Source organism: Mastigoproctus giganteus, chromosome 2 (assembly GCF_048544385.1).
Source record: "Mastigoproctus giganteus isolate SK-2022 chromosome 2, ASM4854438v1, whole genome shotgun sequence".
In the NCBI taxonomy this organism is placed as follows: domain Eukaryota; kingdom Metazoa; phylum Arthropoda; class Arachnida; order Uropygi; family Thelyphonidae; genus Mastigoproctus; species Mastigoproctus giganteus.
In genome coordinates this window covers 187,075,517-187,099,186 of record NC_143576.1, presented here as the reverse complement: position 1 = coordinate 187,099,186, position 23,670 = coordinate 187,075,517, and the positions used below count along the sequence as shown (strand labels likewise).

Sequence of the window (23,670 nt, the reverse complement as noted above, 5' to 3'; positions counted from 1 at the left end):
TATAATAGAGGATATCAGTTTGGCCAGAAATCTGGAGAATGCGTACGTAGGGCTGCCCACAAAGTCGTATGCGACCCTGCTAGTATTATTTAAGGATGAACTGTGGCTGTAAATCTCCATGGTTTTCAAAGAAGGTCACCTTTTTAATTTTTAATTCTCTCTATTTATTATTTGTATCACTTTTAACGCCATAGTTTTGTGATTGCATTCTATTTTTATAAATATGCAGTTTTATCCCATGTTTAATTTACTTTTACATTATTAAGTCTTTTTTTAATACGGGTTGGTGTATTTATTGTAGTTATTATGAGTGGTTATTGTCTCAACCCCCGAGGCCTATTTGAAGAAGAGGGCCTATCTGAAACATTTAAAAACGTCACACAAAGCAACAAAATGCATATTAAAAGCAGGCTTAACTATAGAAAAAAACAGTTATGATTCGAAAGAGAGATGGAAAGATATCCCAGTTTTGAGGACTTCACTTTCAGAAGCAAATTATTGCATCTACTGATTTTGGTTTTGGTTACTTACTTCAACATGCGTTTTATAAGACAACTTTGGGTCAAGTGGGGTCAAGTGTTATACTCGTGTTATTATTTTTTTTACAGTATCGGCAGGCGTTGTTAATTTTCAGATATATTAATAAAATTCATGGATAATAATATAACGATGTTTTTATTTTATTAATAACAATTACATATCGGTTACTGAAAGTATTGGTCTGTGATCACTAAAGTAGGATATATATTTAATTTTTACATTGAATAGTTCACGACTAAATACACCATCTATAGTTGTTCCATTACGTGTAGTGTTTATCGAAAGATCTGATGACATGCCCAAGTTGAAGAATGTTTTCATAAATGTGCAGAAGTCTTTTCCAGCCTCACAGCTAAATTGTAAAGAAAAAATTACATTCAATTAAAACCTTAATATTTCTGTTTCTAAATTCCAACGATACTATACATCCACATTATTCCGCTTATTACGTGAGAAAATTTCCTTGCTCCTATTTTCCACTATCCTGGAAAAACTACTGCAATTTTAAGAGGTTTGAAAGTTCTTCCACCAGTATAGAGCTTGGTCCAGTAGAAGATAAATTATTGTTGGCATCATACAAGGATGATTGCAGCAATACAAGTTACAATAATTTTTTTTTTATTTCAGTCATCTTCCCTCATCTTCTGGCGGAAGCTGAAGATGACGTCACTTCCGTAACGCTTTATGCATGACGGTTTTTCGTTACAAAAAAAAAACTCGTTCTAAAACGAACATAGAATATCTCAACAGGTAGCGAAACCTACTGGATCTGGGGTATGACTATTTTATCATTAAATAATACAAAAACCAAGTACAAATACAAAAATTTACAAAGATGGCGCAAGTCTTTCATGACTAATAAAGCCAGTATATCGTTTTATTTTGATCAGATTTTTAAAAAACAAAATTTTTCTTTTATTTCCGCATCCATGGGCGAAACGGAAAGGAACATCACTAAACGTTCTTTTTCTGTTTCGGTTTTCTGTACAGTCACGCGCAGGAAGTGCTGTTTATACGCACTTTAACTCCGTATCCTGTGACGTGCGCCAACAGCATCCAAATGACGGGTATTGCAGACGCCGAAGGGAAAGCCATCCGACTATTTCATGCTCCTCACTCGCGAAGATGTGGCCTCAGGGAGCCTCCTCGTGGTGCGCGTTGGTGTTGTTCGAAGGGGAAGGAGGAGGAGGAGGAGGCGGCAGAGGAGGAAGAACCGCACGTGCTTTATTTCCGGAAGGCAAGACTAACTCCATTGCCATGCCCGGAGCAGATTGTTGGCGAAAGCGCGACAGATCAACGGAAGTGGAAAGACGGGGGGGCCAACACCCTCTGAGAATGAAGGGTGGGGAACGGGGGGTGAAGCTGGCAGCAGAGATCGCAACCGAATATCACAGGATACCATCGTAATTGGGGTAATAAGTGGCGTTGGGCGGGCATCAGATAAGCAGGAATAAAAGAACACTCGACGGCAGGGGGCGTACGATGGCCAGCTCACCGCAGCTACAATGGAATCGTTTACATGAGAAGGGGCTGCTTCCGTCTCCAGCGAAGCGTGGGAGCTGCAATTGAATTTGTCCCGCCTGTTTGAGCAGACGATAAATGCCCCGCCGGTTGGTCACACCTGAGGATTGCATCATATCTGATGGGAATTCGACTGGGTCAAACCGCACACAATGATTTCATCTCCGGTAAATGAATGAATGGATAATAAAAGGATGAGTCCGTTTTGCTAGAGCTGTTATTCCATTAATAACCGTCAGAAAGTCTACTCACTCATTTCATTTATGCTTCGAGCTTTGTTCAATACGTTCGTTGAATTTCTTTCTTTTTTTTTTAATAAAAAATCATTATAAGGACATTTAATGTTAATATATGATTAGGAAAGATATGCAGCAGAAAATAACTGTGTGAGAGGGAATGGAATGAATCAGTGAAATGCTGTTTTGTTAGTGGTTGAGAATTTTTTGTCTCATCCATTGTTTCTGTCACAGTGCACCAGTTCATACGGTTAATCGTGTACAGCATCTGTGGAAGTGGGTGTTCGAGGCTGATTTGTAAGTTGTGCAAGAGAAAACATCTCCGACTGAATTTGAACCCAAACCTCTCCAGACAAGTGACAAATGGTGAACCCACTATAATGGTTGTTCTCAAACCAATTGTCATTGAGATTGTCATCTCTCTCTCTCTCTGTCTCTCTTCAATAGAAGAGAGAGAGACAGAGAGAAAGAGAGAGAAATAATCGTAAATCTGACTCCACATCAAACTCGTTGATGTATTTTTACTTTATCAAGACGTAAACTGAAAATGCTTTCTCACACACGCGCATAGCCCGAGGATCACCGACAGGACCAGTTAAAATTGTCATACTCGAAAGGGCCTAAGAAATTTAATTGCATTTCCACAAATCACTGGATATTTTTGCTTATATTCCATCCAAAAACACATTAGAGACTTACAGTATTCTTGAAAGAAGTTTCAACTCATATCAGCTAAAATGTCTATGAAGTTTTCTGTTTAAATATTTTAATAAATTATAAGGGAACTAAAATAATATAATAAATTATAGGGATTGTAGAACCAAGAAAGTGAAAAAGACGCTCTTTCCAAATTTTCCTTGCGAATCCTTTCGCAACCTCATAGCGGTTAGAAAATTCTGCACCGATCTCTCACAGAGGTGGGGGTGATCATTAATTAACCTGACCTCCTATCTTTCTCTCTCATATATATATATATATATATTTGATTACGCAACATAGTTTATGTTTGCTATCCGAGGATCATGGTCTAGGCTACTTAAAATCTAACGATTAAAAGCTTTTATAAAAGGCACCGGCGAGATTCGAACTCACGATCTCCTGTTTACTAGACAGGCGCTTTAACCAACTGAGCCACGGCGCCTTCGCTGACATTGTTCACAATTTTATCAATAATTAATGTGTTGATTCCAAAGAAGGCAATTGATAAAAAATCTTAACAACATGCTTAATGCCCTAAAGATTAGCAGCATGGACTCTTCACAGCATTCAAGGCCAAGTGGATAAATGTGAAAATTACAAATGCAATGTAAAATGCATATACAAAAGTAAACTACCGTTGCACGTATAGTATTTACTTCTTTTTTTTGGGGGGGGGGGAGGGCTGGTGGTCATCTGCAGCAAATGTTTTTTTTTTGCTGTGATGCTTTAAGGACTGGAGTGTAGGTTATCCGAAGAATATTTTGTTTTTGTGAGCAGAAGACTGCTGATTGCTGTTCTTAGACGGGATCTGTCTGAACAGCCATCTGATTATTCGAACTTGGAGTGGAAGACAGGGCTCGGATTCGACCGGCGCCCACCAGAACGCCTTTCCGGGTCGTCGCTCGCATCAGTAATGTCAGGTATATACTTAATTATTAAAAATAAGACATTTAATTAATGTTTCGTTAAAATTTCCATTTCGATCCCATCGTGGAAGCTGACATTTGCGGACAGCACATTTGACCAGTCAGTATTCTGTGCTGTCCCTGACTTCGAATCAAGAATATTTTCTTGATTCGGATCGAAATCAGTAAAAGCTCACATCTCAGCTCCAGACAGCATCATTAGACGAAGTGCTGTACGGATGTACTATTTTTTTGTCAATGTCATGTTGCTTACATGCAGGAGATTCTCTGTCTCTTGTACACCATTTCGTAGTAGTCGCCGTTCTTTTTCTCAGTGCGTTAGGATGATCTGACTTCTCGTCGTTGGATTGTCATTAATGATTTTAAGGCTGAAAGTGGACTTTGCTCACCAGTAACTCGTTAAACTTGTGGCTGTGTGTGTGTGATCAGATTTCCATGAATGGTGTTTATTGTTATACGAGGGGCGTTTGAAAACGTTCGTGGCCTAAGTGTAGGTGGTACAGTATTAAAAATTTCTGTACTTAACATATAACACTTGTCATGCAATTTTAATAAAGTCTTTTTTTTTTTTTTTAATTACATGTCCTGAAGTCAACAAAGTTGTGTGAATGAGGAAAGAGAGACAAAATCATTGTGTAGTCATCCAATTTTTTGGAGAAAGAAAGACTAACGCTAAAGACAATCCACGAGGATTTGGTAACAACATTGGGGGGAAAAAGTCCCTTCCTGTTCCAGTTAAGAGGTTGGCAGCAGAGGTCAGGGATGACCCACGCTGTGGAAGACCTGCAACGTCCATCACTCCAGAAGTTGTTGATAGTAATCGATGAGTGACAGGTAAGTACATTGCAAAAGCCTTGGACATCTTATCCGAATGTTCATACCGCATAATATTAGACGTCTTACTATGAAGAAGGTGTCAGCGCGATGGATGGCAAAGTTGTTGACTGCAGATCAAAAACACACAAGAGTTATCAATTCAAGTGAATATTTGCATCGTTTTTCAAGCAGATCCAACAAATTTCCTTGCAAGATTTTTGACCACGGATGCGATGTGGGTCCATCACTTTCAGCCGAAGTCAAAGTAGCCTTAACTGCGAAAACAAAGCTCTTCTCCCCTCCAAAGAACAAGTCGATTCCTTCTACTGCAAGGTAATGGCATCGGTTTTTTGCGATGCTGATCGAATGTTGCTAGTCGATTACCTTCAAAAAGGACAGACAGTCACAGGGGCATATTAAGCAGACCTTGTGAGGCGTTTACTTGAAAACACCAAAGGCAAACGCCGGTGGACAATTCAGCAAAGGAGTCTTGCTCCACCAGGAAAATGCAGTTGCTCACAAGTCAGTCACTGCAATGGCTGCACCGCAATGAGTGCGGCTTTGAAATCTTGGACCATCCCTCATATTCACCAGATCTAGCACCATCGGACTTCTCTCTAGTTCCTAATTTCAAAGAATATCTGCTTGGCAACAATTTTCCTACCTACAGTGACGTCATTTCAACAGTGAATGCATTCTTGGAGGCCCAAGAGAAAACATTTTTCCCAGCTGGAATCAACGCATTGTAACATCGGTAGCAAAAGTGTATCAACGTAGAAAAGTAACATGTTACCAGAATCCTCAAAGACACCCTTCATACTCAGACCAAGAACTTTTCAAACGATCCTGGTATGTAATTTGTTGGCCAGCCATCCAGTTGCCATGCCAATGGTTTCTTCATTTGGTCCTGGCTCAGGTAGAACGGAAATTGATCCAGTATCACTAGTGTGGCGTTTATCTTCATAGTCATAAGCATTGCTTCGAACAAAGGAGAATGAGTGGATGCGAATCATACATATTGGCCATTAGTTTCTTTAATTTTTGCCGATATTTATTTCTTGTTCCTGTTCAGATCCATGCAGGTAGCTCAGTGGTGAAAATCACTGTTCTTCCCTATCAAGTAGAAAGGTCTCGGTTCAAATCCCGTCGATGAAAATAGGAACTTTATGGGCTTTTTTCACTCCTTGGCTGAGTTAATCTGTCTCAGAGGCCGATAGCAAGGCTTCTACCTCCCTTCGAAACTTTTGTTTTTTGTCCAGCAAAGTAGGAAAAATCGACCAAAGAATACATGAAATTTATGGACATATTACGTATTTACGGACATATTACGTATTAATATGACAGTACTCTCATATTAAGATTGCTTTTCGGCCTTTTGGCTAACATCAAAGTGAAATATTCTTGTTTATACTTTTGTCTCTCCTGACCACTCGGTTACGTTAGGCCTTGTAGTATGTGTTCTTATCAGCTTAATATGACAGTTTTTGTCCCTGCTGAAAACAGATTTCTGTTAAGCAGATGTCGACGTCTTCGCCCTAGGCAAGGCGGATTTGTTTGAGCTCATCAATGATTACGAATGCTGCGAGCATTTATTTTGGGACATGATGGTCAGGGCTGGAATCGTTGAGGTTCTTTTTGCTTGTCTCCGATGGTTAGCCCTTGTTGTAATCCGAATATCAATGATAAGAACGGGCTCGACCTCAGTCACGTTTCTAGCATGGTTTGTTTAGCGTGTAAGGCCTTGGGCACGTATGCCTAGAATCTGTGTGATTGATATTTGGTTCCTAGGTTTTGCAGAGGTATGAGGTGGTGATAAGGCAGCCGTGGGTTCAAGAGACAGAAAATGGAAACACTGAGGGATGGTGGGAAACTCCTTTCCGATAGAAGCTTGGGGCAGTCAAGCTGAGTCAGTTGGTGGAGCCTTGGTGAGAATCGTTGATCGCTACTGAGAACTTTGTGATTGCTCAGATATCTAGTTTACAGAAGGAAAGCCTTATTATTTTGCCTAGGATAATGTCGCACTTTAGTTTTAGTTCATTTTTGATGATTAGCGTGATTCAGTAGGATATCAAGGACAGTTTCAAACGAGGGTTCGAGCGACAAATAATCTGTCGGCCATTATTCTTGGAGGAGTTTTGATGCTGGATTACAATGTTGAGCCCTGAGATAAGTTACAAGGTTGAGCTAAGGCTCAAACTTGTAACTTAAGATCCAACTTTCTGAAGGCCAGCATAATTCAGATTCCATGTGGTTGGGATTGACTAACAGAACGGCCGCGGCAACCGAGTATTCTTACAAAAGAGTACAGAAGTATACGCGTTTAAATCATCGTACTTCAAGCTCACGTGACCACTAGATACGGTGATGTTTTTATATTCTCTCAGTCTCTCTCTCTCTGTCATGTGAACCCCTCTGACCTTTTGTGGTTGTCGTAGAGTATAAAAAGGCATTTTGTTTTTATTTTAAAGGAAACTGTTGTCAAAGACAACAAAGACAAAGACAAAGGACTGTCGGGGTTCGTTCTGGGTGAGAGCTGGGTTTTCTCCAGATTGAAGAGTTAAGGAAATACCACTGGGAGAACTGCTCAGATTGTCTAGCGATTGAGATGGTCGTGTGGGTTGGTCGTGTCTTTTTCTTATTTTGACGACGGGTGCAAAAGAGAAACCGGTTTGCTTCCAATTTTCGTTGTCATAAATTGGTACTGAACAGATTGTGCCCATGAAAACGGTTGCGTGGGCTGAGTGCTATCTGGTGATAGGGACATTTTCAAGGGTGATGGCGATCCCACTTGTTCTTGTTGTTAGATTTAGCGGCGCATGAGCTGCGCCAGTGATGATTGGATTTCACTTTAGTTGCACTGGGAGGACAGCCATGATCACACCAGATTATTCTGCATGACTATTTCATCTATTTTTTGAGATATAAAATCTCATTAGTGGTTTACTACGACGGAAACATGTGGAATGTCACTTTCGAGAGCGTATTCCAGATATGGTTATTCTATGAGGAGAGGAGTTGGAACCATATTATCGGAGATGACATACCGATTGACAGGCCAAATGGTCGAAACGTTTGGCCTGCCATTATCAGACTCAGGTCTGTAATTCTGCTTGCGAATTTTGGGTGGCTGAGATCTCCTCTCGGTCAACTGCAATTTTGGTTTGGAGATCATTAATAATAATAATAATAATAATAATAATAATAATTATTATTATTATTATTATTTTACCAGTCTATGGATGTAAACCATATCGTATATATGCATTTTGTCTGTAGAAGTGTGTGTGGATTCGTGGGCCAATTTGCACGTGGTGTGGCTGAAAAACCCAGAATAATTCAAGGGAAACCCCTAAGCCCTCCGCCTGAGATCGACTAAATGCAGCCACGATTGAAAAGGAATTTTAGAAATTTCGCCAGTCGTCGATGGGACTCCAACCCACACTTCTCCAAATGAGTGGTTTCGTGACAGTATAGTGTTTTCAATATATTGGTGCCTAAGGGGGGTAGCCCAACAAAGGGGGAAGAATCCGAGGGCCATCAAAGTGATGGGGGAGCTGATCCTCTATCAGGAGTTTTATTTTCGTTCAGGTCTTGCAGCTGTCTTTGACTAACTCAGACAATTCAGGAGAGTTGACGTTTCTTTTTGCGGACTTTGCAGGAATGTAATAAAAACATCTCCCCGCTTTTGAAATACCGAAAACGGGAACCCATATATATGATATTAATTCAGAAATGCAGAAGATTATTGCATCTAATGCATTTGTAATGGATTTTGAGCCGATAACAAGCAGATGCGAGTAGAAACTCTGATTCTGTCTAAAAATATCAGTATTAATCGAAGCATGGTTGCATTAAAGTCGTTTTCAAATTTTAGGTTTATTTTATTCTTATTTTACAAAGAGAGAAAGAGAGTGGGCCTACAATACGGGAGTTGGATCCAACTAACAGTGTTCCAAACCACATAAAATGATGGTCATTTTTAAATCTGTGATAAGGTGTATATTAATACAAACAGTGTTAATCAAACATATTCTCTTAATATTCTCACCCGTTGAGCCGACTGTCATTTTTATTCCTTTCATGCGAATGTACGACTAGATCCATTTTTATTTGCAGCCATATCAGATAATCACTTTCAAGGAACCATAACTTTAAGTTCGCGGTATTTCTATTCCTCCAAGTTGGTGCATTAAAATCAAATTCGTTCGTCAATTCTGGAAAGTTGATCTCTCCTTTAAAGTGTCTAGTGGGGAAGACAAGCGCGTGGCGCCGTGGCTTAGTTGGTTAAAGCGCCTGTCTAGTAAACAGGAGATCGTGAGTTCGAATCTCACCGGTGCCTACAAGCATGTTTTTTTTTTTTTTTTTATGTGTTCAACGCCACTGGCCAGAAATTTCCGGTGGCAAATAGCGGCTAAGAAATGAATTTTATAGATTATTGTTTGTCGTATAAATGAATTTTAAGTGTACTTTTTTTTTTTTTTTTTCGGCCCCGCCCAGGTGTTCGGTGGTGTCACATTTTGACTTCATAACAGCGGTATTCAATTAACAATAGCGTAGTTTTTTCCTTGTTTTTTTTTTTTTTTTTTGTGTGTGTGTGTGTGTGTGTGTGTGGCTGCATACAGATTGAAAAGCGTGAAATGACTATCACCGCATACTCCAGTGATCTGTCCCCACCCCCAAAAAGAAAAACTACTACCGGTTTTGGTCAGGTTCACACTCGCGATCTCCTGTTTTCTAAACAGGCGCTTTAACCAAATAAGCCACGGCACCACCCATAAACTCTGCTTCCACCTAATTCCATTCCACGATCAAGTCAACGTTCCAGAACTGTTGAACGAAGTTGATTTTAATGAACGAGTTCGGAAAAGTAGAAACACGACGAATTTAACATCAGGGTACCTGAAAAGGGGTTTTCGAAAACGGTTGCGAAACGAATATTGCGTTAATAATTGAATATCTTTATACGCATTGCTTGTATTCATTTTTGGAGTGCGTTCCAGTTATAACGGTGGATCCAGACTGTTCGTCCAGGGGAGGGGCAATATCACAATGATCATATAATTTTTAACCAGCAGGCGATCGGGGCAGTCATTCCCTCCTGGATCTGCCGCTGCTCGGTTAACATTAACTAGTACACACAGTGACCAAAAAAAAAAAAAAAAAAAACCCACTAAGGTTTTTTTAACGCAAATAAAACTGTAAACATGGGGTGAAGATGTGTTGCCTCGTTGAGTATAACGAATGCACTGGCAGTTCGACCGCAGTAATCTGAAGCTAGAATGGAGAAAGCGCGTAATCTATCAGACTTTGAAGATGGTCGTATCGTGGGTGCATGAAGCAGGAGCCCCACTTCAGGAAACGAAAGACACAACTGGTTTCTCAAAAGCATCCATCTCGAAGGTTTTTAATAAGTGGAAAGCAAGCGGTTCTTCCACATCTCAAATGCGTAAATGTGTCAGAAAAATAATACTTCAAGGGAGGAGCCGTCGCACTCTAAGGAGGACGATGTAAGGAAAAATTGGACATTCAGTGTGCAGCAAATAACATCTGAATTTAACAAAGCCCAGAACTGCTCGACTTCAACCCGTACCACGCAGAGGGAATTGGAGAAATTCGGTATTGGCAATCGCCTGTTTATTCGGAAACAACTTCTTTCAGAGAAAAAGAGAAAAATCAGCTTGCAGTGGTCACATGAATCACAATACACTTTGTTTAGCACTGATAGAAGGCAGACAGTGTGGCAAGAATGTCACAAAGCGACGGATCCTGTTTTCTTGTTAAGACAACCCAAACATCTGGAGATGGTATCGCTGTATGGAGACTGTTTTGCTGGCAGGGATTGGATCCGTTGACAGCGGTGGAAGGGCGAATGTCATCCAGGGAGTATCTGAATTTTGTATCAGATCTACTGCACCCTGCAACGTTACACTTTTATCCCGAAGGTGATGGCCACTTCATGGATGACAATGCAACCGTGCACCGTGACAGAATCGCGCAAGAATGGTTTGGAGACCATGACAGATTTCCACCATCTTCCCTGGACTACTTATTCACCTGACCTCAATCCTATTGAGAATGTGCAGGATATGCTGGAGAGAGCTATTCGGCAATCAAGTCCAATTCCTTCGACTTTGTTGCAGCTACGCGATATTTTGCCCGAAGAATGGTTACAATTATCTCAAAAAGCGCGAAAACACCTTACAGAATTCATGACGCGCCGCACACTTCTTGTTACTCGAAATAAAGGCCGCCTGATTCCATACTGAATAAAGGTTGGTTTTTTTTTTTTGGCCAGTTGGTGTGTGTAATATTAATATGTGTTACTATTGTAATGACCGAATGAATGCAGTGCGTTACATTTCAGGCTTGTTAGTAAATAGTAACTTTTGATTTATCTCATCCCCAAATCAGCGTACGGTAACAAATATAATATCCCGCGCTTCTTCTGCAGTATACTGTATATAGATAGCCTATGTGATGGGGAAAAAAATAATGAATAATTGACGGATTTCTATTGGTCCTATTTAATGAATCTTGGGAAGGCCCAATAAACCGCTTCAATTGAGCCAAATAAAATATCATAAATATCCATCCACTGGGAGTTGAGTTGTAATATGCAGATGGACAAAAACAGAAATAATATCGATGGATTTTTATTGGTCTGACTTTACTGTAATTTGGGATTGCTCTATAAATTTTACTATAAATTTCTCTAAAAAGGCCCAAATATAAAATTTCATGAAAATCCATCCATTGGAGGCCAATTGCCACATGCGGATGGACTGAGAGATGAACGGACATGGTGAAGATAATAGGCGCATTATGCACATAGGAGAACATGCTAAATAAGGTAAAAAAAAAAAAAGGAGAAAGTCTTCTGAATCATTCCCAAACCCCCTTCATGTTTGCACTTCATGTTAAATTTTAGATCCGATTGAATCGTAATTCCTAGGTCTTTTTCTTTCTGAGTCACTTTTAACCCCACTCCCCCTAGGTTGTATATTTATACGATTTTCTTACGTACTTATGCTTATCCTTATGTACTTATGCTCCTTTCTATTCCTCAGGTACAAAACCTTACATTGCCACTTTTCAGATTACTTTTGCAACTGATCTAAGTCATTTTGAAGCAAAAAGGGCCAGTTTATAGTCGTTATCCACCCTTCATACCATTAAATAATCAGCAAACTTTTACAACTTCCCTGCGCTCCCCCGTAAATGTCATTAAAAAAGATGAGAAAGAGAAGTGATCTCAAAACTGATCCCTGAGGGACTCTACTGTTGTTGTTGTTGTTGTAATAGGGTTTTAGGAGCATCAAAAACGAAGGACATGTTTCTCCATGTATACTGTTTGCAAATTGCATGTGTTCTGTGGTCGAGTTTCTGTATGGATGAAAATCCCGAGTTTCCGGGAGAAAAAATCATGCGCTCCTCGACTGAGACCAACTAACTCAACCAAGTCATGAAAATTACCAGAAAAAATCCTCACATCATCGAACACTCGAACTCAGGTCTTTACACCAGGTGTGGGGAGGACAACGATCCATATAAAATTTCACGAAAATCTGTCCACCGGAGGCCACCCACGAGGGCGAGGGACTCTACTTGCTATTGGATCACCCTGAGAAATGTCCATTTATGACACGCTCTGTCTCCTATTTTGCCAGCCATTGATCCAACGAAGGATCTTACCTTTATCTTAAGTTTTCTCCAGTTTATGTAATTAGCCTTTCATGGGGATCCCGTATGAAAAGCTTACTGAAATCAAGATAAATAAGTTCTTTCTTGCCTCCAACTGTTTAATGACTTCATCATAGTAATTACCTAGTGTTGTTATGACGTTTCATCAGTATTATTATAGCAAGGTAATGTGGAAACTAGATTTCAGATACTGATGGGCACAGAAGAGAGCTCCTCGTGAAAGTTCTCAATATATGATTAAAACACAAAGTAAATGTTTCGCTGAACCGAATGCATGAGCATAACGTATGATAATGCTACGTCTGGTTAAGAAAACTGAGTGATCCCTTCTCCAACAACTGAAAAACTCTCCAAAACTACCACTTCTACTGTATTGAAGTTTTCGATTTTTGGACTTCGTAATCCGCATTAATTTAATGATTTTAAGTTGCTTAAGACGAAGACAAGAAATAAACAAATTACTTTTTCAAACGGAATCAAAAGCAAAGAGTTGAAAGTTCTCAGTTTTATTTTGAAACCGTCCCTACTGCTGTAAGGCGTGGCCATCAAATGATTGATAGTATTAACGATGGATATACGTTTATAATAAAGATATCAACTGAGATAACCATATTATATTTGAGAGGAAAAGAATGAGTTTTACTCGCCGTGGAGATAAAAGTATCTTAGGTTATCTGCTCGTTGTTCGCTTAACACAGACCTGATCTCAGAGTGCAACAGTTTCTATCCGAAGTCCTCCGTGTCCCTAACCTCCTGTCATCATAACCCTCCCCCTAACACCCACTAGTGCTCTGATCAGTCCGAAATCAATTCACTGTGAAATGTGCGTACCATGACGTGCAAAACCAATCATCAAAAGACGCATGCGTGGTCCCCTAAGTCTGAATAGAGCGAATAATTTATTTAAGCTGCCACACATCAACTGAGGATTGAATCGTGGTAAGTAACATTAAAGCGTCACGGCTATGTGTGGCAGCAATTCGAGTCTGTCTTTTCACTTAATCTTAATTAATGAAGACCACTCAGAATATGTCGTTCATTATCGCCGCTTCCGTGCAGGTAAGTGTCGTGTAGACAAAGAAAACAACTGTTATTTGAGCTCGTTTCCGGGAACACAAAGAAAAGTTTAAGTCATCAACTACCGCGTTAATTACCATAATTTGTTAGTAAACAGAAAGACCCTTTGACACCGGTCGGCTACCTGCTCGCCGCCAGCGTTCATTTGACATCGATTGAGGTTCGAGGAGCTTCCTGTCAGCGTCTTCCATCTGTTGCACCCGTGGCGATACACCAGGGGGTTGGTTTTTTACTGGAAACGCGGCAGCCTGACTTGTTCCGATAGGGTTAAAGCGATCGCTTCCTCTTATTTCAACGAGCAGAAAAAATGGACACAAAATTGACAAATTACTTTTCTCGGGGTAGTAAGGGAAGTGTGTGGGGCATCCTGTCGGCGTTTTGTGGAGAGAATAACCGAAAATAACGACTTGCTTACGCACCGTAACGCAGGAGCCGCAACATAAGGCCCGTTTCGTATAGTGCGTGGATTTAATGGAGTTTAAAATTTCAGAGGAATGGGCTCTGATGGTTGTTTCAATGCAGTATAATCGAAGTACACGCGTCATCATGGCCAACCGATTTTGAGTTATAGATACATTTATTGACAGGCGTTTCATTCAATTGTGATGGCAAAACAAAAAATACAAATCGGATTTATTCATCTGGTTAATGAAGCTCAATATTCTGAACGTCTTTTGAAGCAACATTTATATATTCTTATAAATCAAGAAATAAAAAGTAATTCTACACTTCATGCCTCTCAGTATGATGGTGAAGATTGCATCAAATAACTGATAAAATAGAAAGATGCGATATTCATAACCGCTTTTTTTCTCGTGTGACTAGCAGGGTGTTCTTAAAATGATAAACTTCAACTGATTCAACTGACGCGCTGTCCATTCCTTCACGTTGAGGAATCCACAGCCATGTGGGCAGCCTCAAGTAATATGTGACCCCTATGCGTGTCACAAATCATAGTTTCGCACTGAATTTTTGATAATATCTATTTTCAATAACATTCGATTTTTCTGTATTGTTTTCGGATGCTGTTTTATGTGCGTTCCTCGATATTTAATAATATTATTGTAAATATACGATAAGAATATTATTAGTGTTAGATATTACGCAGTAATGGTTAGATTTTTGTATTTAATTATTTAATGTGAAAAGTATTAAACTTTAAATATAAACGTTCAAAATTTTAGTTCTGTTTCTTAAACAAATTTTAATTTTTGGCCTCAAGATCAAAAAGGTTGGATGCCCACGTTTCTCAACTGCCGGTAGAGGAACAAGTTTTGTCATTATCTTTTGTGTTCAACCTGTCAGTTTGTCTAAGCTCTAAGGGCAGTATTCTGTGGGTCTACTATGCATTTGGGGGCTGAGACGCATCGAGCTACTGAATAAGTTGACTGCTTCTACTAAGTCAAATGTGACTGGAGAGGAGCTTGAGTGGACTACATCCAATTTTCCGAGCTTCGTTGGTTCATTGCTTCGTTCAACAATTCTGGGACTAGACCCACAATGTAGGTCTATCAGGTGGGTTGATGCTTACATATGGCATCGTGGCTTAGTTGGTTAAAGCGCCTGTCTAGTAAACAGGAGATCGTGAGTTCGAATCTCACCGGTGCCTGCAAACCTTTTTTTTTTTTTTGTACCCAGATCCTTGGTGATTCGTATGAGTGATACTCATTTTGAACGTGTGAATCATACGCTGTAAAAAAAAAATAATAATAATAACAAAAAAATAAATAATATATAATTACATAAATATATGTACAGACTTCATTACTAATAAACGCTGTTATTATTATAAGTACCATAGGGCTTCTGAAGCAAACTAATTACAAAAAGTTGAATCCGAGATATGCGAACAGGAGTGCAAATGTATCAGGGTCTATTTAGGGCGTCTTAAGGTTCTATTTAGGCCCATTCAAGCCTGGTTATTTAAAGAGCTTTATCCTAAATGACATTTCTTCTCCCACACTTAACCCTACCTCACCCTTCACGTCAATTATCTCAGTGAACCACTAACAGTCAAAGCTGATCTACAAAAAGAACCAAATCCCCAAAAAATTCCTAATTCACAAAAATGTGTGTAGGGGGGTTTCAGTTGTTAGCTGCTATGAGTCCATTGGGGGGGGGGCTGGACGTCGTCGGAGAATAGCTTAGGCGAATAAGGCACGCGCATTGATAGATCGAGCCCACAAAGGTACGCTGTCAAACATAAATGCACGGGTCAGGGCTAACCGTTGCAGTGGTATACCGGCTCCAATAAAATAGTTATGAAGTTTCTCTACAATATTTTAAATATCACTCACTTCAACGGAATTTCAGTTATCGCTTTCTCCAGCTATCACTTTCTCCAGCTATCACTGCTAACCCCAGTTTGTCCTATTCACTCACTCCACGATTACTCCACTTTTTAACAGTAACATTTGCGCATATGGCCATGACAGGTAGACCTTGGATAGTCGCTACTGGCTTATGCTATATAGAAAAGACCTGATTTCGATTTCGGTCCCTAGAGGTTCAGAAAAAGGAATAACGGAATACCCCTGTCCCCACAAGAGCCCAAGTGTTATTGGATATTCTCATACATTGGCCGAGTTAATCGGTTTCATGAGTATTTAGATGATTTTTAAAGAAACCGACCAAAAAGAAACACCATATGCTAATGCCCCGTAGTCTTCTCAGTTGCTTTGGCGAATATTACAGTGGTCCCCCTAACAGTACAGTGCTTTCGCTTCTTTTCACTCATTCGACGTCTGGGTTCCAGCTCCATCGGAGAAATTCTTAGAAACCTCGTCAATCGAGACTGTAGTTGACCAATGGCAGGCGGAGGGAAGTGACATGCCCTCCCTGTAGAGAGGGAATGCCACTTCCAAAAAAATTCAAGTTAAAACCAGATTTTTTTTTTTTTTTTTCCGAACAACATGCAGCAGGATATACATGTCCTGCTGCATTATTGCCTAAAGATGTTCAAGCACCGAAAACCAACAAGGAAGAACGGAATAGACATTTCATTCTAACTCTAAATCCAGCTCCCAATCTCGTAGGTTTTTTTTTTTTTTCTTTTTTAACCCTTCTTCTTGTAAGCCTCGGTTTCTCTAACAAACGTACTAATTCTGTTTGGAACAAGAATAAAGTACGAGGAACAACATGCCGTGATAAAATTATTCCTTAAATAATTAAGTAATAATAATTAAACTGATTGCATCAAAATCTGGAGCTTCCTTTATAGTGTGTATTGATAGTTATGTGCTCATGATAGTTATAAACTACAGTACGAACTCTAAACTCCAAACTTTATTTCGAAAAGTTTATCCTATCCAAAACGTCTGTCGGACTTTTTGGTTCCTGGCTAAAGCCACTGTCCCGAATCTGCCCATCCTTACTCCCCGCTTCTTCCACAATTCACTTTTCTAACAATTCTAATGATTCTTCATCCGCAGATAACGCTGGCCAATTAGCACTTTCCTCTGACCCTCGCAATGAGTCTTCGTAAATGTGGCCGTTGTGAGTAGCCGGCGTAGAGTCGCCGTTCTCCCCAGACCCGAGTTCGAATCCCAATGATGACGCGAGGAATTTTTATGGGCCTTTATTCACAACGTGGCTGAATTAGTTGGTCGCAGGCGAGGGTAGCATGATTTTTTCTCCCGGAAACTGTTTTTTGTCAAGCAAACAGTCGAACTGATCACAGAACACGGGCAATTTACAGACAGGGAAAATATGGCCGTTCAAATAATAATAAACTTTCATGTCGTAAGTAAGAATATTTTGAGTGGTAAATTAACGGAGCGATAGAAAAAAGAATCTCGAGAGCTCGCGAAACTATAGTACAGTAAAGTAGATTGCAGCGAAACCTGACATATCTCTGAAGTTAGCAACCCTAGCTCCTTAATTACAATATGGCATAAAACTATCATATTAGGGTTACCCGAGAATAACTGCATTCATCCCTGTGTATTATCCATAAATTTGAGTGTTTCTGGTCGGTTTGCCTGCTTCACATAACGGAAATCTCGACTTCCTGTGAAAAAACCTTGCTCTTCTCTCCTGAGACGACCGATTACAATTTGATACAGGTTAAAATTTCGAATAACATATAGAAGATGCAAGGAATGAAGTAGAATAACATGCAAGCAATATATTACAGATTCGGTGGATATTTATTATTATTACTATTATTATTGTTTTGCTTTTTTGTTTCCATGAGTGAGGACTGTTTCGAGCCAGGCTATGCCAACTCCGCCGTGTATTTGTAAAGATATTGTACCCAGCAGAGCCAATCAGTGCAAGTTTTTAGGCGCATCAGTGACTAAAACCATATTGCTCCTTATATATACTGTCTGTAAATTGCGTGTATTCTGTGGTCGAATTTCTGTTTGCTGGAAAAAAAACCCGAGTTTCCGGGAGAAAAAACGAGGCCTGAGACCGATTAACTCAGCCACGTTGCGAAAAAGGCCCGTAAAAATTCATCACGTCATCGACGGGACTCGAACTAAGGTCTTTTCCACCCAGTGTAGGGAGGACGGTGATTTTACCTACTGTGGTACCCGCGAGCGCATTAGTGTAGTGGTGAATATGTATGCGAAATGCAGCGTATAATTATTTTGGCTGTGTTGAATGATCGGCCTGAGTTAGGATCACAATCCTAAAGTCAAAATTGGTTGCCAGGTCAATGCGAAAAAGGCAATTGCAAATGGAGAATGTTTAATAAATCCGCAAACATGCGCAAAAGGATCCTTCGCGGCCGCCCACATTGAATGAACTGAAATCCATGACAAACCTGACCAAGCTCATAGAGTTTAGGATTTAACTGAATCCTACATTCTGTGGTTTGTAGTGCTGTATAATACAGTGGGACAGCTTTTTTCCCACTGTATTATACAACACTCCCGCTACCTTCGCTTTTCCCCTTCTCCGCTGGCAGTCAAGTATTTGAGATATTTCTTTTTTTCGTTGTTTCAGCGTTTCTAATTAATGCCTAAGAAGATAAAATCGAAAAGCAGTCTTCCAATATTAAAGACTAAAAATTATCGCTGTTGTACTTCAATATTTTCGACTCAGAAAGTTTGCGTCATCAGAGCAGGGTTTACATTTTTCTTCTCCCATTAATATGACACTGGGTGGATCGACTTGTATAAACACTTAAATAAAATTTCTGTTTATACTCCGAGAAAGCCACATAGGCCCTCGTGGGTAGCATAGTTGGTAAGATCGCTGTCCTCCCACACCAAGTAAAACAGAACCTCAGTTCGAGTCCCGTCAATGACGGGAGGAAATTTTATGGGCCATTTTCGCAACGTGGTTGAGTTAGTCTAGTAATGCTGCAACTCCTAATTATTATTTTTCTTCCTCATCTCAGTTCTATTATCCACAAGCGCTAGCCTATATTCCTTACTGCTACATGTCCTATGCCTGACAAGTCACAGCCAATTTCACAAGTCTTTCTGGAAAACAAAGGAATGCTATTCTCATTGAGGATCCAAATATGGTTAAAGATATAACAGTGGTTATTATTTTTCATGGCCCAACTACATGGCACGTTGCATCTCAAGTGGCAGCTTTTGCCACCTTAGATATTAAATCACAGCTTTCTAAAACTGGTTCTACTGTTCCATCTCCATCCGGAGATGGAACAGTAGAACAAGTTTTAGAAGACTGTAGTTCAATAGAAGAATAGAACAGAACTTCTACAGGTGGAGATCAGGATATATGTTCAGAAATTTTCGTACAGGATAGTGTAATGTAGACATGTACGGTATCTTATGTACTGCGACTCCGGAACGTTAGGTCAACTCCGCTCCGCCTTTGTACACTGTGATGATACAGAAACTCTATAAAGTGGCCAGAAATGTGTGCAATGTTTTGTTTTCGCAGTGTGCGTGTGTGTGTTGTTTAGTTATTTCTGGGCACTTTGTCACGAAGAAGGCAATCACCTGGAAAGACTTCCCAATGTCCATCTATACCACGGGGAGGTGGACTACAGCTAAGCGTATCCTTAGCAACCAGGAGGCGGGCCCTACAATCTTTGTCTGTCCTAGGAAGGACGAAAACGGCACCCACTGATGGTACTGCTATACCACCGCGTGCCAGCAAATCTCGTTCCCACAGCTGCCCAAACTGGGGTACCAGCAAAAATAAAATAAAATTAAATTAAATTAAAAAAGTTAAAAGAAAATAATATACATTAATTAAATAAATAAGTATAAAAATAAGAAATAGAAAAATAAAAAATAAATAAATAAAAAGGGGGACAACAAATAAAAAAAAAAGGAAAGGGAATAGGGAAAAAAAAGAATATAAAAAAAAGGAACAGAAGGTGAGCGTAGCAGCGCATTTTGAAACGGTTTAGATTTAAAGCATCGAGGATTCTGTAACGTAGATGATAAGATGGTAGGTAAAGTCAGTCTCTAGAGATATTGATAGACGTTGCAGGTGTTGGGTTGGTTCCTTGTTATTGAGATGCTGACAGACTCGAGAAAAGTTGCTTTCTTTTGGTGAAAACAGCAGAGTAGAATTGTTGTAGAGCTGAGTACGATGGGGAATTTTCAGTCAGTGCCACTTTATTTCCTTCAGAAAAAATGCTGACAGCAGTTTGTAGTGTAGATCTGTGGTCGTTGCATAGGTTGCAGCGATACAGAATGTGCGTCCAGGTTTTCCCTAACAACAAACAGAGATTAGTGTCAGACAAGCCAAATTGAAATAGTTTGGAGTTGATTGAGCCTGCCCAGTAAGTATAAATGACGTTATTAAGCTGGGAGAAAACCATTTGCGAATGTTCTTGTTGAGAGGGAAGGTTTGACAGCGGGTGACTTGACAGTAGTACTGGTATCCCGTCGTGACTGCCACACATTGGTAAGTTCATTCCAAATTCTCCGTTTCTCGTTTTTGATGTCAGCAGTTATGTTACACGAGATGCCGAGAACGTCAGCAAGAACTCCGTGCTTTAGAGTTTAGACAATAGCACAGTCCTTTGAAGATGCATGCAGGTTTAATGGTACGACTCCAGCAAGAGCCTGCAGAGCAGCAGAAGACACTGTCTTGCAGGCCCGGAGCATAGCAAGCAGCATAATCCGTTAAATGTGGAGATAAGCTTGGAGCGAAGTTTAACATTAAAGGCTCTATGAAACCAAACTCTAGAAGCACGTGTTGTTATTGGAACGAATACTGCTGTATAATATAGTAAGAAAGTCTTCCTATTTAAACACCAGTCCGATTTGGAAATACGGATAATTGCTGCAGTGAACTTCTTAATCTTCAAGGCGAGGTAATTAATATGAGAGAAGGTTAATTTGCCATCTAAAAGTACTCTAAGATGTTTTAATTGACGTACCAAAGGGACTTGCTTACCGTCTATCTGGTCTGGGCGTGCTGGTAGCACAGTCAGTATCGTCGCCATCCTCCCCATATCGGGTAGAAAAGGCCCGTTTTCGAATCCTGTCAATGACACGAGGAACTTTTATGGGATTTTTTCACTCCGACTGAGTTATTCGGTCTGATGTAGATAGCAAGGTTCATCCCCCCCCCCCACAAGAAAACTCAGGTTTTTCGTCCAACCAAACAGGAAAATGGACCGTAGAATTTACAGAATTTACATGTTACAGAATTTACAGACATAATACGCACAGCAGCACGGCAGATGAATTAATATTCGGGTGGCCTAATATGACTATTTATTTTTTACCGTCTATCTTTATATGAGGATGACTTCTTTAACATGTCCTTAGAAACCATCAGTTTTGTTTTTAAGGCGATATTGACACGGTGTCCCGCCTACTCATCTTTTATAATAACATGCCTTCTATCACAAACAGAAGAAGTGCTGAATCTAAGATCCCTCTTATCAGGGGCTCTAGTAAAACGCTTCACGGACAGACCATCAAGGGAGTCCAAAATCTCCTCTCCACCTGCATAGCAATCAGATACCCTGCTATCTACACATACTATGTTCTCCTCTCGTCATAGAATCCCCAGATCCCAACTGTTCAGTGTTTACCTTCAGAATTACAGGAGTATAATTAGCAACCTAAACCACTTCAGAGCAATCCAAGGCTCACATATTTATGACATTTACCTGCTCACTGAAACCTGGCTCTCCATTGATATTGATAATCGGGAGATTATAGATGGACAATATACAATCTATAGAAAGGACAGAGGATCTCGTGGAGGCGGAGTAGCTATTATACACTCTAACCATATACTCTGTGAAACTGCATCAAATTTCACAAATATTGAATCAGTATACTGCCTTCTTCATCTTGGCAAGTTAAAGGTTTTAATAGTATTGCTTTATTTTCCACCTCCCCTAACTAATATAGACCTCCAGTACTTAGAAAGCTCGCTGGAATCAATCTTCCCACTAATTCAATCTGCCGACATAGCAATGGTTTTGGGTGACTTTAACTGTCAAATGGCCAATTTAGGATCTTCTTCTCCATCACTGCAGACTAGGGCTCTCTTTAATATGCTTCACAGCTATGGTCTGGAACAAATCTGCAACTTTCCAACCAGAGAAAATGCCTACCTCGACCTAATATTTTCCTCTACTCATATAGATGTTCACACCGACAACCCCATATTTCACTCGGATCATTCATCAATTACTTTTGACATCACAGTGACTTCTCATAACTTCAAATGCAGCCCCCGTACTCCTCGATTCAATTTCAGAAAGGCTGACTGGCCTCTGCTCAACCTAGCTCTAAGAAATGTAGACAAGCAGCTCGCTGACGCTATGGATGACATCGATGTGCTCACCAACAACCTGATTAACTGTGTCCATTCAGTTATATCTGACATTGTTCCTCAATCCCATCTTACCGCACGCTCTACCTACCCGCACTGGTATAACAGTGAACTAATACGTAAAATTAAATCCAAAGAATTCTACAGAAACAAATATAAGCAAACAGGTGACAGTCAATACTATGAAATATTCAGCCAACTCCGCAAAGAAGTGAAAACTCTCATATTAAACTCCTACAACGTGTATACAGAGTCAGTTCAGGATAGTCTGCTTACTCACAGAGATATCAAACCATTCTGGAATTTCATGAAGCATAAGAACATAACCAGTAGAAAGTTACAACTCCGTAACGCAGATGGAATTCTCTTATCTGACGAATTCAGTATTGCTCAAGAGTTTGCCAAACACTTTTCCAGAATTCAAACAAATGATACATTGAGACCTGTCTCATTTCCTGACTTCACACCTGTTAAAGATGATATCCTCATTAATCTCTTTATCACTGATGAAGATTTAAATTCGGCATTAAAAAGCATGAGAAATGACTATGCTAGAGGCCCAGATAACATCCCAGGCTTATTTTGGAAAAGGACTGTCACTACATTGAAACCCCTCATACTGCGGATCTTCAACCTGTCTCTCAGGCTGGGGAAGTATCCTAAGCACTTTAAGCAGGTCAATATAGTTCCTATTTTCAAAAAAAGGTGATAAAAATGACGTATCTGATTACAGACCCATAACCTTGCAAAACAGCCTGGCTAAACTCTTCGACACAGCAGTGCACAAACATCTCTTCGAATTCTTCAAGCCTTTTATTGATCAGAATCAACATGGTGTCTGCAGTGGAAAGTCAGTAGTCACAAATTTACTTCCTTTCTGGCAATACACCTCGGAAGCTCTTGATAATCACCTACAAGTTGATACAGTCTACACAGACATATCCAAGGCATTTGATAAAGTCCCGTACGAACAACTTCTGGAAAAACTTAAGCTATATGGTATCCGTGACCCTTTGCTCTCATGGCTACGCAGCTATATTACGCATCGTTCCTTGAGCGTTATCATAGATCAAGTGAACTCAGACTGTTTTATACCACTAAGCGGAGTACCACAAGGCTCTCCCTTAGGTCCTCTTCTCTTCATTGTTTTCGTAAATGATCTTCCTTCTTTCATGTACACCTCCAATGTTCAAGTTGCTCTCTATGCAGATGATCTTAAGATCTACTCAGCAGTGAAGGAGACTACCGATTCTCAACAGCTTCAATGTGCTCTCAATAAATTCTCTCTGTGGCTATCTCTAAATGGTTTGTCTGCTAACCCCTCGAAGTGCAAAGTAATCTCTTTCTCATCTTGCAGATCTCCACAACTAATGAATACGGAGTATAGTATTAACTCTGTAATCATCAAAAGGTGTGACCAA

General features: G+C 40.0%; 3 non-coding genes across 3 annotated transcripts; 2 read left to right on the top strand and 1 right to left on the bottom strand.

Moving 5' to 3' along the window:
- Positions 1–3,364: 3,364 nt before the first annotated feature.
- Positions 3,365–3,438, bottom strand: TRNAT-AGU (transfer RNA threonine (anticodon AGU)). The gene has a single exon. It is a non-coding gene; the product is annotated as a tRNA-Thr (tRNA).
- A 5,565-nt stretch (positions 3,439–9,003) lies between these two features.
- Positions 9,004–9,077, top strand: TRNAT-AGU (transfer RNA threonine (anticodon AGU)). Its single transcript has one exon. It is a non-coding gene; the product is annotated as a tRNA-Thr (tRNA).
- A 5,974-nt stretch (positions 9,078–15,051) lies between these two features.
- Positions 15,052–15,125, top strand: TRNAT-AGU (transfer RNA threonine (anticodon AGU)). The gene has a single exon. It is a non-coding gene; the product is annotated as a tRNA-Thr (tRNA).
- Positions 15,126–23,670: the final 8,545 nt, after the last annotated feature.